Source organism: Gorilla gorilla, chromosome 18 (assembly GCF_029281585.2).
Source record: "Gorilla gorilla gorilla isolate KB3781 chromosome 18, NHGRI_mGorGor1-v2.1_pri, whole genome shotgun sequence".
In the NCBI taxonomy this organism is placed as follows: domain Eukaryota; kingdom Metazoa; phylum Chordata; class Mammalia; order Primates; family Hominidae; genus Gorilla; species Gorilla gorilla.
This window is the reverse complement of record NC_073242.2, coordinates 91774564-91787652: the sequence shown is the minus strand read 5'-3', so window position 1 is coordinate 91787652 and position 13089 is coordinate 91774564. Positions and strand designations below refer to the sequence as shown.

Below are 13089 nucleotides of genomic sequence, written 5' to 3'. Positions count from 1 at the left end.
TGTTCCATGATAATGTTTAAAATAAAATGAAGTAGTGCATGTAAATTGTTTTCTACATATTAAACTCCAGAAAGGGTGGGGGTATTGCTTTCCTGTTTTTTGTGTTTTTTTTCTTTTTACTTGAGGTGTGTGCATGTATGTGTGTGTTTCTTTTTGTTCTGGTTGAAAAATCAAGGCCTTTCGGGGACTGCTTTTCCTATGTTCTTCTAAAGGCAAGAAGTTGAAACTACCGTCTAGACAATGAGGTAAAATCTTGTTGACAGACAGAATTTCTGCTGACCTGTTGTTACCCTGACACCTAAGGGTGAGAGACCACTTGAGAACAGCAATCAGTGGCCCATTTCCTCACTCTTCAGTGGACTGGAGATACTAATTGCCTGATAGTCCCTCCCACTCTGCCTGGATTCCCTCTCCAAAGGCTCTTTTCATTATACCTGTTGTTTATGGCCAAACCCATGAGTCACATTTAGAAATCAAACATGAGGAACTCGACCCCCTCTGATATTCTGAAGCTTTGTTGAGCTGTTAAACAATGAGTGAGAGAAATTATTATTGTTAAAAATAAAAAATTCAGTGGCATGAAATTTCAAGACAGCATTTTCATTTGAAGCCATGAATAATGTAGTTATGGTAATATAGCCGCTATTCATAATTATGAACACTTCATTCCTCCACATGTTCTCATGTCACACAGAGCAGGCTGGTGAGAGCTGGTCTGCTTCTGATTGTTTTTGCTGTGTTTTGCATTATAAATTATATTCTATTCAACCCTGATGACCCCAACTCTATAGCAGCCATTGGCACCATAAAAGTCAATAGCAGCATGTCTCCGAACCTCCCCTGCAGAACTAAATGTTTATCTTAAGTTAGAGCTTGGAGTTTAATCCCATTCAAGAGTTAGATTTAGTTCACAATGCATCACTCTATTTACCATTTTAGCAACAAAATGAGGTTAACCACGAAATTATGCCTTAGAATCCTTCCTTAGCATGAGCCCTTCCGAGGCCCTGAGAGAGATCCTAGCTATTTAGTAGTCACCTTTTGTGTTGATTTCTTTTTAACATTATAGTAAAAATCATTGATCTTGACGCTAGTCACATTTTGCTACAAATCCAGATCTGCCACTTAGTAAAACTTGATATAGTATTATTTATACTTTATATTTTTTGAGAATTAAATGCCATAACTCTTTAATATCTTAGTACATGCCTAGCACTAAATATCCAATAAGTAATAGTGTTTATAAAAGACCTAGTAAGATTTATGATGAAAAGTAATAGCTATTTCGCAACAACTCTCGGTTCAATTTTAACCTTTTCAAATCTTGAAGTGAAAAACCTTTTCGTTTAAATATCTTTACACTTAAAATTTATTGTAAAGTTAGTGTGTTCATTTGATATAATTATATATTTTTTGTCCTTGACAATTGTCTAAATTGATCGGATATCTTTAAACATAATTCTGTATTTGAATCTCCAGTCTCTCATGAGAATACAGTCTCTACTCACGAGAGTTATAGATTAATTTAATTTCAAGTAGTTAACTGACATGCATACATTCATGCAATCAGTAGGCCACTGAGTTTGGACAGGTTATTCAAATAAATCAGTTGGTCTGGCACTGGTGCCAAGAATTTTTGCACTTTTTGGACAAGTACAAATGTGAAACGTAAATAGGTAAAAGGGAAACTGACATGGATGGAGTTTTTCAGAAAGAAAGAAAAAAACTTTAAAAAAGGAAGATAAAGAAATGAAAGAAAGGAAGAGTGAAAGGCAGGAGAGAAGGAAAAAGATAAAAATAAATAGCATTATAAATGCCACTAAGTAACCCATGATAACAAGCTAATGTCAAATTGCAGAAAGTACATTATATTTAGAAATATAATTTACAAATACATTTTGTTTGGTAACAACTCAGTACCTTACTTATTTGTCTCTTTTTTTTTTTTTTTTTGGCCTGTTATTGTCACAGTGCAAGTATTCAAATAAATACAAACATCATCGCATCATCACAAACCCTGCTCCATTTCTATTTGATCATTTCAGCAAAATAGTAGGATAATTTTGAATTTGACTTTAAATTCTATAATTATCTGCCTAGGCCTAGAAACATTAGGCTAAAATTTTCCGATTTTCAACCTTTCTTTTTTCCCCTCTTTCTCTCCCTCCCATCTTTCCAACTTACCTCCCTCTTCCTGCTCCATATAAAGTCTTTTGTGCTCAAGTATATAAATTGTTAAAACGGAAGTACTGAATCTTTCTAAGGTTAAAGATGAATGACGAAGTAGGATTCTATTCAACCACATTCAGAAACATTACTATAACTCATGGTTGTTGATTGTCTGCTGAGTAAAAGACATTATGTTTGGTTTTCTAAGTGAATTAATATTTAAAGAGTTTGAGATATAATGTAGTAAGCCAAGGGTAGAGAATATGTAAACAGTACCAGTCCCAGTGCAAAATTATACATTTACTAAGATTCAGTCAAATCTTAACTTGCTACATGCTCACCAGCTGTGTCACCTGGAGCAAGTTTCTTAACCTCTTGGAGTTCAGTTTGCTTAAATTTAAAATGGATGCTAATGATGCTTATCAGCTTTGCTTTGCTGTGAAAATTAAGTGAGAAAAAAAGGGCTTAGTGCTAAATAAGTGTTAATTCTCTAACCCCTGCTAACCATCCACCCTCAGCCTTTTCTTTCTTGGATTTCTTTCCTGAGTCTTAAATTTAAACTTTTTCTCACTTTTTCTAAACTCACTATCAGATTCCTCCCTATACTCTAAATTATAGGTGCGTAAGGAGGACTTTAAGTGTTACCTCAGGAGGCAAGACTACATTTCAAACACTCTTAATCTTATTTATGAATAAATAATAGTGTATTTTCTCCTAAATGTTTATTTCTGTATTTCTCAAAAAATGTCTCCACACAAATCGTAAGTTCCCATATTATGTGGGAACTTGTTTCTTCTGGGGCTCAGAAACTGATAACCCAAAACTTGGCATTTTGCTGTGCTGAGTACCTGTAATTAAAGGAGATTAAAAGGCCTCAGAAGTAGCTTCAGAGGCAAAGCTTCTCTTTGACCTTCTCCTACTTCTGTCTTCATCCACTCTTTCTCCCCTGAAGTGGGTCATAGATACTAGTAATAAAGAAATTCTCTGACCTACCTTGTCTGCACGCCACAGAAACTACAGTTCTTCTTCCTCAAGGTAAATCTTAGAAACTAGAACTCCTCTCCCCCAGCATCAACCATAAAACCTAGAAAGGTCACTCTCTCCCTTCTTCCTTGAAGACCTTTGTCAGATACAAAAGAAGTTCCTCTTCAAAGATTTAGCTTGTTCAGTGTCCTTGTTCTTTGTTCCCTACTTCCAAAGCCAAACTAACTTCCTTATCCTTTGTGCCTCCCTGTTTTAGTTTCAGTAAACAACTTTCCTGCCAGTCCTTACCTACAGAGCCCACATCTGCTACCCACTCTGTAAATTACCCCTCTCATCACAATGGCTTTTCCTGCCAAAACTTCCCTTCCTGCCAGTATGACCACACTCCTGTACCATTCAAGTTAGCCAATCAGGTTCAGCTTAGATTGTGTGGTCCAACTCCAGCCAATGGAGGCAGGACACAGTAACAGGGACAAGCTACATTAGGGATTAAAAACCCCTTTCCTCCTTTGTTTGGTGTGCTCTCGTGGTGACCAGACCTGTGAGAAGCACCCTTCTGCAGAAGTAAATTTGCCTTGCTGAGAAATCCTTTGTTTAAGGGCTTATTTTCTTTACGACACCAAGCATTTGTTTCTAACACCTTCATCTAGAAGTGCCCTGCCCTATACCTTAGAGGAGGGCATGTTACACAGAGAAGCTGAGAAGAATCTGAACAGGCCTTGTTGGATTTCCCCCTCAGTCTATTACCATTATATTGTCCCAATCACATTTCTTCATGGGTGTCCACCGTTCATTGAATCTAAGCATAAACATGAATAGTTTCCCTGGGCCTTTGAGTTTTCATTTCAGAAGGCTCCTGAGTCATTTAAAATTCTATGGATTTTTTCTTGGTTATTTATTTATTTATGTATTCATATAGAGATGGGGTCTCACTTTGTTGCCCAGTCTGGTGCAGAACTCCTGAGCTCAAGTCATCCTCCCACCTCAGCTTCCCAAAGTGTTGAGATTACACACATGAACCACCATTCCCTGCTGTAAAATTTTTATTAAATAGATTTGATATGCTTATCTCTTGGTAACCTGTCTTTTGTTATAAGAGTATCAGCCATGATGCTTCTGATAAATGAGGAAAAGTATCACATCTTTCTGGCCCTACACTTAAAAAAAAAGAAAAAAGAAAGAAAAGAAGCAAACAACAATTGAGATTAATATTATAGCTACCTGATGGGTTATTCCATCCCACTGCACAGACAAAACAAACTTACTAAGACGATGACATTGCAATAAAGAAAGGGTTTAATTGACATGAGGCCAACCATGTCATGTGGAAGATGGTGAAGTTATTACTCAAATCAATCTCCTCAAAACTTAGGAGGCTAGGATTGTTCAGGGATAGTTTGGTGAGCCAAGGAGTCCACTTCTGCCTTAGGCCGTAGGACAAGTTGGCTGGTCTTGGTGGAGCCGTTTGTCATCAGAAATTCAAAAACCTGAAAAGACATCTCAAAAGGCCAATCATAAGTTCTACAATAGTGATGATATCTGCAGGAGTAATTAGGGATTTGCAAATCTTGTGAACTCCAGAATAAAGGCAGGTAATAATTCATGTCTACACCTTAGCAGAATCCAGGCTCCTCATCCTCCTAACCTGGTGGTCTTTCAGTAGATCTACAAAGGCAGCTTAGTTTTGGGGAAGGGCTATTATCATTTAAACTATAAGCTAAATGTCTCCCAAAGTTAGTTTGGCCTAAGCCTGTAACCACCCAATGGGTTCACCTTGCCCACTGCCTAGACAGACCCTATTTATCAAGACAGGGAATTGCAGTAGAGAAAGTGTAACTCACACAGAGCCAGCTGTGCAGGAGACTGGAGTTTTATTATTACTCAAATCTGTCTCTCCAAAAACTTGGGTATCAGAGTTTTTAAGGATAATTTGGTGGGTAGGGGGCCAGTTAGTCGGGAGTGCTAATTGGTTGGCTCAGGGATGAAATCATAGAGAGTGGAAACTGTCCTCTTATGCTGAGTCAGTTCAGTTCCTGGGTGTGGGGCCACAGAACTGGTTGGCAGGTCCAGGTGGGGCCATACAATTGTCAGAAATGCAAAAACCTGGAAAGACAGCTCAATCTTAGGTTCTCAATAGTTACTCTTGATGCTATCCTCAAAAGTAATTGGGGAAGTTGCAAATCTTATTATATCTGGAGTCATGGCTGGTAATATTTAGAATTCTAGCCTCTTTCTTCCTAACTTGGTGGCTGGTAGCCTTTCATTCATTTTACAAGAACAGCTTAGCTTTTGAGAAGGGCTGTTATTTAAAGTATAAACTAAATTCCTTCCCAAGGCTAGTTCAGCCTATGCCCAGGAATGGACAAGGACAGTTTGGAGGTTAGAAGCAAGATGGATTTGGGTTAAGTCTGATATCTTTCAATGTCATAATTTCCTTAGTTATAATTTTGCAAAGGCAGTTTCAAGCCTAGGAATGATTAAGGGTACTTTGGAGGTTAAAAGCAAGATGGGGGTTGGTTAGATAAGATTTCTTTCACTGGCATAATTTTCTCACTGTTCTAATTTTTGCAAAGGTGGTTTTAATACCTGAGAACTACTGAATCAAACTAGGCCTAAAGAACAGAGATTTGTTCATACAAATATGTCTATGTCTAGATATCACTACTAAGGATCTCATTACTGCCAAATTAAAAGGAATTCCCAACCTGTCAAGAAAGAATTCATCTTATTTTCCTGTGGAAATGAAGTGGCCACGTTGTCTGGGGTATATACCCTGGGGTTTGTTGTCACAAGCCGGGAAAATTTAGGACACGGACACACACATGAGGAGTTTAGGAGTGGAGGTTTAATAGGCAGAAGAGAAGAGAAAGAGAAAGAGAACAGCTCTCTTTATAGAGAGAGGACTCTCCAAACTGAAAGGGATGGCTGGCAGCAAATGTGCCAGATTTTATAGTCCAGTTTGAGGAGGCGGTGTCTGATTTACATAGGGCTCCCAGATTGTATGGCATTTACATAGCATGCAGGGAAGGGTGGTAGCCCCACTCTAATCTTATTATGCAAATGGCCTTTCCAGTTGATCTGCTCCATCTTGTCTGTTCCTTATAGCACACGTGGCTGACAGAGAAGGGAAGATGGAGCCGCCATCTTGAACATGTCTAGCCCCTAGTTCCTGCCGGTATTCACCCATGCAAGTTCCCAGCTTGCTTGTCTGTGTCTGCAGCTCGACTTTACAGTCTGCTCTTTGTTGGAAAATGATTTAGGGCTGCTTTTCATTAAAAAGAACAGCCTTACTGAGGACTCCCATACCCTTACTATCTGCCTAAGTGATTTCTTCTTAACTCCTATATCAGAAACAATGCTGGAAATCAGAGTTCATGTGGTTGAAAGAAGTTGCTTGTTTCCTATTGTTGGTATATTTAGATTCAATGGAATATTTAGTGTTCAATAAGCTTTGCTTCTAAAGGGACACTGATTTGGGACAGCTCTCATCTAAACTCTTGATACGCTGTGGCTTCTACTCTCTGTCTGTGGTCAGCTCCCTTACTGAATGAAATCTTCTACATGACAGAAAGCTATCAGTGGCTCAATCATGTGTAAGCCCCATGATTTTCCTATTTCAGATCTGATAACTGTGTGCTTCAGTAATTTACCACTTGCCGGTCTTACAGAGAAAGCCAGAAAAAGTAGGCTGTGGGTGAGCTTCAGAAAAAGAACAGGCATTTATGAATTGCTAGCCAGATTTTAAGCTAGGAACATTTTTTTTAATTCAATTTAATTCTTATGACTTTACTGCAATACTGCAAGGTAGATGTTTTAATCCTGTTTTACGAATGAAGAATTTGATATTTGGACAACTAAGCAACTTGTGTGAGGTCATGCAGCTGGGGAGTGATGAAGTCTTTGAAATCCAGATTATAATTCAAAACAGATTGGAACCTGATTAGAGCCTGCTATGGTGGCTCTTGCCTATAATCTCAACAACTCAGGAGACTAAAGCAAAAGTATCCCTTGAGTATTGTTTGAGGACAGCAGTTCAAGACCAGCCTGGGCAGCACAGTGAGACCCCATCTCTAAAAAAAAAATTGTTTTTAAAGTATCCAGGTGTACTTGCACACACCTGTAATTCTAGCTACTTGGGAAGCTGAGGTGGAAGGATTTCTTGAGCCCAGGAGTTCACACTCTGCATTCCAGCCTAGGTGACAGAGTGAGATCCTGTCTCTAAAAAGTAAAAATAAATAAATAAGAACCTGATTAGAAACACAGACATGAGTATGCCATCTAGTTTTATCCTTGGTTAAGTGACTCCTTGTCTCAAGATTCACACTGTAAAATCAAGATAAAAATAATACCAATCTGGCATAAAAACAAAGACATAGAAGAATGGAATAGAATAGACAGCCCATAAAAATAGCCCATGCATATATGGTCAGTTAATTTTCCCCGAGGACACCAAGAAGACTCTCAACGGGGGAAAGACAGTCACTTCAATCAATGGTGTTGGAAAAGTGGCTATCCAAAGGCAAAATAATGAAATTGTACCCTGATCTTACACCATACACAAAAATTAACTCAAAAGAGATTAAATATGTAAGCATAAAAACTGAAATCATAAAACTCCTAGAAGAGAACATAGGAGAAAATCTCCTTGACGTTGACCTTGGCAATGGTTTTTTTGTGTATCATACAAAAAAGCTTAGGCAACAAGAACAAAAATAAACAAGAGAGACCACGTCAAACTAAGAAGTTTCTGCACAGCAAAGGAAATAATAGCAAAATGAAAGGGCAGCCTACAGATTAGGGAGAAAATACTTGCCAACTGTATCTTTGATAAGGAGTTAGTATCTAAAATATTTAGGAAACTCATACAACTAAATAATTAAAAACAATCAAGTAACCCAGTTCAAATATTGAAGAACCTGAAAAGACATTTTTTCCAAAAATAAAACCATAAAAATGACCAATAGGCATATTAAAAAATGTTCAACATCACTAATCATCAGGGAAATACAAATCAAAACTCCAGTAAGACATCACTTCACATCTGTTAGTATGACTATTTTCAAAAAAATAAGAGGCAGTGACTATTGGTAAGGGTGTACAGAAGAGAGAATGCTTGTACACTGTTGGTAAGAATGCAAGCTGGTACAACCATTTTGGAACACAATAGGAAGGTTGCTCAAAAAACTAAAAATAGAACTACCATATGACCCATCTATCTCTCTTCTCAGTATATATCCAAATGAAATGAAATCAGCCCTATATAGAGATATATGCACTCACATGTTCATTGTAGTATTATTCACAATAGTTGAGGTACGAAAACAACCTAAGTGTTTGTTGATAAATAAATGGATAAAGAAGTTATGAAATATATTGTACCTAAGGACATTATTCTAAATGGAATAAGCCAAATACTGAAAGAAGAATACTGTATTATTTTACTTATAATATGTAGGGTTTTTTTTAAGTCAAATACATGGGAAAAATTAGTAGAAGAGAGATTACCAGGAGTTGAGAGAGAGATGAAAATAGGGAAATACAGGCCAATAAATGCAAAGTTGCAGTTGCATAGGAGCAATAAGTTTAGAGATCTAATGCATGGCATGAGGAGCATAGTTAATAATCTTGTACTGTATACTGGAAATTTCCTAATAGAGTTGAGTTTAGATGTTCTTACGTCCCCCGCCCCGCCTACCACACATGCACATAAACACACACAAAGGTAACTATGCGAGGTGATGGATAGATTAATTTGCTTAGCAGTAGTAACCATTTAACTAGGTATACGTATATCAAAATATAATGCTGTATGAATTAAATATGTAAAATAAAATTTTGAAAAAGAAGAATATCTCCCTTCAGGATGTTATGAGTCTACAGTGAGCCAAAACATTTAGTACATGCACCCAACAGTGTTTACATTTATTATAATTATTATTATTGCCATGATTATTTCTGATTTAAGTATATAATTCATGGGGAGAGAAAACTTACTTTCCCACTCACTACATTATATCCAGTGTCTAGTATAGTGGGATGTAATAGGTAATAAATAAATATTTGTTAAATAACAATCTTTTTCTCTCTGGTGCATATTCCCCGTGTAGTGACTTTCTGATACAATATGCAAAAATGAGAAAGCCAATGAAGCCAACAATTAATACTATTAAATATTGAAACTTCACCTTCTGTCAGTTCAGTAACAAGAGCAGAATCAAGAGATTGCTCTAGGCGGTTAACCAAATAGAGCCCTAACAGGGTGCCCATGATCAATGTCAGTCCCAATAGGGCTGGTGCCATTCCCTGCCAGCTGGGCTATCAGTCCACTGCCTAAGAACTCTCCCAGCCAAATTCTGTAACAATATGATAATTTTCTTGTACTCAAAATGCACTTCTTGGTAAAGCACCATGGGAAGAAACTTGAATTTGAGAGATAGGAACATTAATTTTCTGGTGCAGAACAAGAAACATACCTGGAAAAAAAAAAGAATGCTGAATATTGTGTAGTACACATCACCAGGAGATCCACAACCTCTCCCTCATTGTCAGATAATCCTTATGGTTCTGTTTAGTTGACTATTAGGTTATTGCTGCCATACACATAATTGAGCCCTGGAATGATCTTATAACCACTATAAAACATGTTCGGATTCATAAAAAGGCAATAATTTTGATAGGTAAAGAATCCTGAATCTGGGGGCAATCTCGTATAATTTAGTTTGAAAGACCAGCCCTATCAGAATCTCCTGGAGAGACTGCAAAATAAATGAACTTACCTACCTCCAAACCTATGTACATAATAGGACATTATGCTAAATGGAATAAGCCAAATACTGAAAAAAGAATACTGCATTATTTAACTTATACATAGATTTTTTTCATACGTGCATGCATACCTAAGATACATCATTATCTTGGCTATTCTGAAAAGTGTTATCAGAAGACAATTTTTAACAAACCTCCCTGGTTCTAATGACCTGAGAGTTTTAATAAACACTTTGATTTAAGTAAAGTTACTAGTGTTACAGATAAGTGAATCACAGAAGAGAACACCCAGTTGTCAGTAGAACCTGCCTTCTGCATATTATTATAGTAATATTTATATGATGCAATATAAAGTCTATATAATTATGCCAGCCTTCTTTCACTTTTGACGGCATGGTTAAGTTTCAAGGACCCTGGATTCCTTGTCTTCTTTTCAAACTCTGGTTTTCAACAAATTGTGGTATTTAAATTTCTATATAATCACAAAATTATAATTTTAAAGATATGCATGCTTTATCTGGAATAACATATTTCAAACAAGAAAAGATCAGAGGATTGTGTAGAAATAGGATTTAGAGGAAATCAGGGAGATGGAATGAATATAAATGGTTCTTAGTAGTATGAACCGTGACAATATAATTTTTCCTTGAGTCGATGCTGTTAATAAAAGATGAATTACTATGTGGTATTCTTATGGCTCACACAATATTAAAATGAACATAAAAGTCCCATTGAACATGTGGGTCATTATGAAAGTGTTATGAAGTCATATGTGGATTCAAGCAGAAGAATGGGGAATTTATATAAAACTTTCATTGGCATGTTTAGAGTGCATTTTAGCAAGAAGCAGATACCAACAAGGGCATTTATGACTGTTGATTCCTCTAGTGCATTTATTCTTTGAATCAGGACAAAACCTTGGAAGAGATGCCCAATAGAGTTGAAAAGGCATAGCAGTCCCAGAGGGATTTTTAGATACAATATTTACAGTGCAGACATTCTTTGCATTTATAATCTTAGGTTCCCATTTACTAGCTCAATGGCTACAAGAAGTGTACTGAACATCTGTAACTCTATGTTTATGTTATGTACAACTTCATATTGGTTTTATGAAGTTGAAATGAGGGAGTATATGCAAAATGCTTTAGCATGGCTTTGACCACCTGGTGAATGTTTACTAATGTCATTGTTATTGGGATTATTATTAGTCTGGGTTGAATTGAGTTGACAGATGCAATATGCTTAGTTGGAGAAACTTGAGCTTCTGGTTTTTAAATGGTCTTCCCATTTATTTTATTTTTCATTGTTTTGAGACATGGTCTTGCTCTGTCACCCAGGCTGGAATGCAGTGGCATGATCTCAGCTCACTGCAACCTCCACCTCCCAGGTTCAGGTGATTCTCCTACCTCAGCCTCCCCAGTACCTAAGACAACAGGTACACACCATCATGCCAGGCTAATGATTTATGTTTTTTGTAGAGACGGAGTTTCACTGCATTGCCCAGGCTGGTCTCAAACTCCTAGACTCAACGCAATCCTGCCACCTTGGTCTCTCAAAATGCTGGGATTATAGGCATGAGACACTGTGCCCAGATTCTCCTTCTCTTCTTACCATTTAATTTTTAATGTTATTACAAATTTTTAGCTTGAAAATATATGGATAAGATTCTGTTTGGTGGAAAATCCTTCTTGATGCTCTACAATAGAGTCATATGTCTATATGTATATATGTATATACCAGCATACCTCAGAGATATTGTAGGTTCAGTTTCAGGCCAATGCAATAAAGTGAGTATTACAGTAAAGCAATTCACACTTTTTTGGTGGTGTTGTTTCCCAGCACATATAAAAGATATGTCTATACCATACTATAGTCTATTGAGGTTCTTGCCTCAATGTCAATGGCTGCTGACTGATCAGAATAATGGGTGTGGAAGGTTGGGGTGGCTGTAGCAAAGACAACAATGAAGTATGCCACATCGATTGATCCTTCCTTTCACAAAAGATTTCTCTGTAGCATGTGATGCTGTTTGATAGCAGTTTACAAGCCACAATAGAAATTCTCTCAAAATTGGCGTCAGTACTCTCAAACCCTGCCACTACTTTATTAATTAAGTCAATGTAATATTCTCTGTATTATTCCTCTGTTGGCATTTCAACAATGTTCACAGCATCGTCACCAGGAGTAGATTCAACCTCAATAAACCACTTTCATTGTTCATCCATGAGAAGCAACTCCTTATCCATGCAAGTTTGATCACGAGATTGCAGCAAGCCAGTCACATCTTCAGACTTGACTTCTCTTGCTATTTTCACCACATCTGCAGTTACTTCCTCCACTGAAATCTTGAACCCCTCCAAGTCATCTATGATTTAACTCCTATAAATTTTACTATTTTTACCTCCTCCCATGAATCACAAATGTTCTTACTGGCATCTGTAATGGTGAATTCTTTATGAAAAATTGCCAATGTTCTTTGCCCAGATGCCTCAGAAGAATCTGCGGCAGCTATGGCTTTAACAAAGTATGTATTTTAAATAATATGTGAAAGTCAAAACTACTCACTAACCTGCAGAATGGATGTTATGTGACCAAGCATAAAAACAAGATAAATCTTTCTGAATATCTCCATCAAAGATCTTGTGTGACTAGGTACATTGTTAATGAACAGTAATATTTTGAAAAGTTTCTTCTAAGCAATAGGGCTCAACAGTGGACCTAAAATATTCAGTAAACTATGTGTAAACAGATGAGCTGTCATTCGGGCTTTGTTTTTTCCATTACAGAGCACAAGCAGAGGAGAGTGAGCATAGTTCTTAAGGACCCTAGGGCTTTTGACATGTTAAATGAGTATTGGCTTCACCTTAAAGTCATCAGCTTCAAGGGCCCCTAACACGAGTGTCAGCCTGTCCTTTGAAGCTTTGAAGCCAGACATTTATCGGGGAAACCCGCCCACGATATTTCAGTGTAGGTTCTTTCTATTTTCCATAAGTGTCGGCCAGTCTGAGAAATAAAGAGAAAGAGCACAAAGAGAAGAATTTTATAGATGGGCTACCAGGGGTGACATCACATATCGGTAGGACCCTGATGCCAACCTGAGCCTTAAAGCCAGCAAGTTTTATTAAGGATTTCAAAAGGGGAGGGGGTGCAAGAACAGGCAGTAGGTCACAA

General features: G+C 37.3%; 1 long non-coding RNA gene across 1 annotated transcript; it reads right to left on the bottom strand.

Annotated features, from left to right (window-relative positions):
• Positions 1-489: 489 nt before the first annotated feature.
• LOC129527816 (uncharacterized) lies at positions 490-3435 on the bottom strand. Its single transcript, XR_008672913.1, has 3 exons — positions 3163-3435; positions 2511-2605; positions 490-522 (listed from the first exon to the last, which is right to left on the bottom strand). It is a non-coding gene; the product is annotated as an uncharacterized lncRNA (long non-coding RNA).
• Between the last annotated feature and the right edge of the window lie 9654 nt (positions 3436-13089).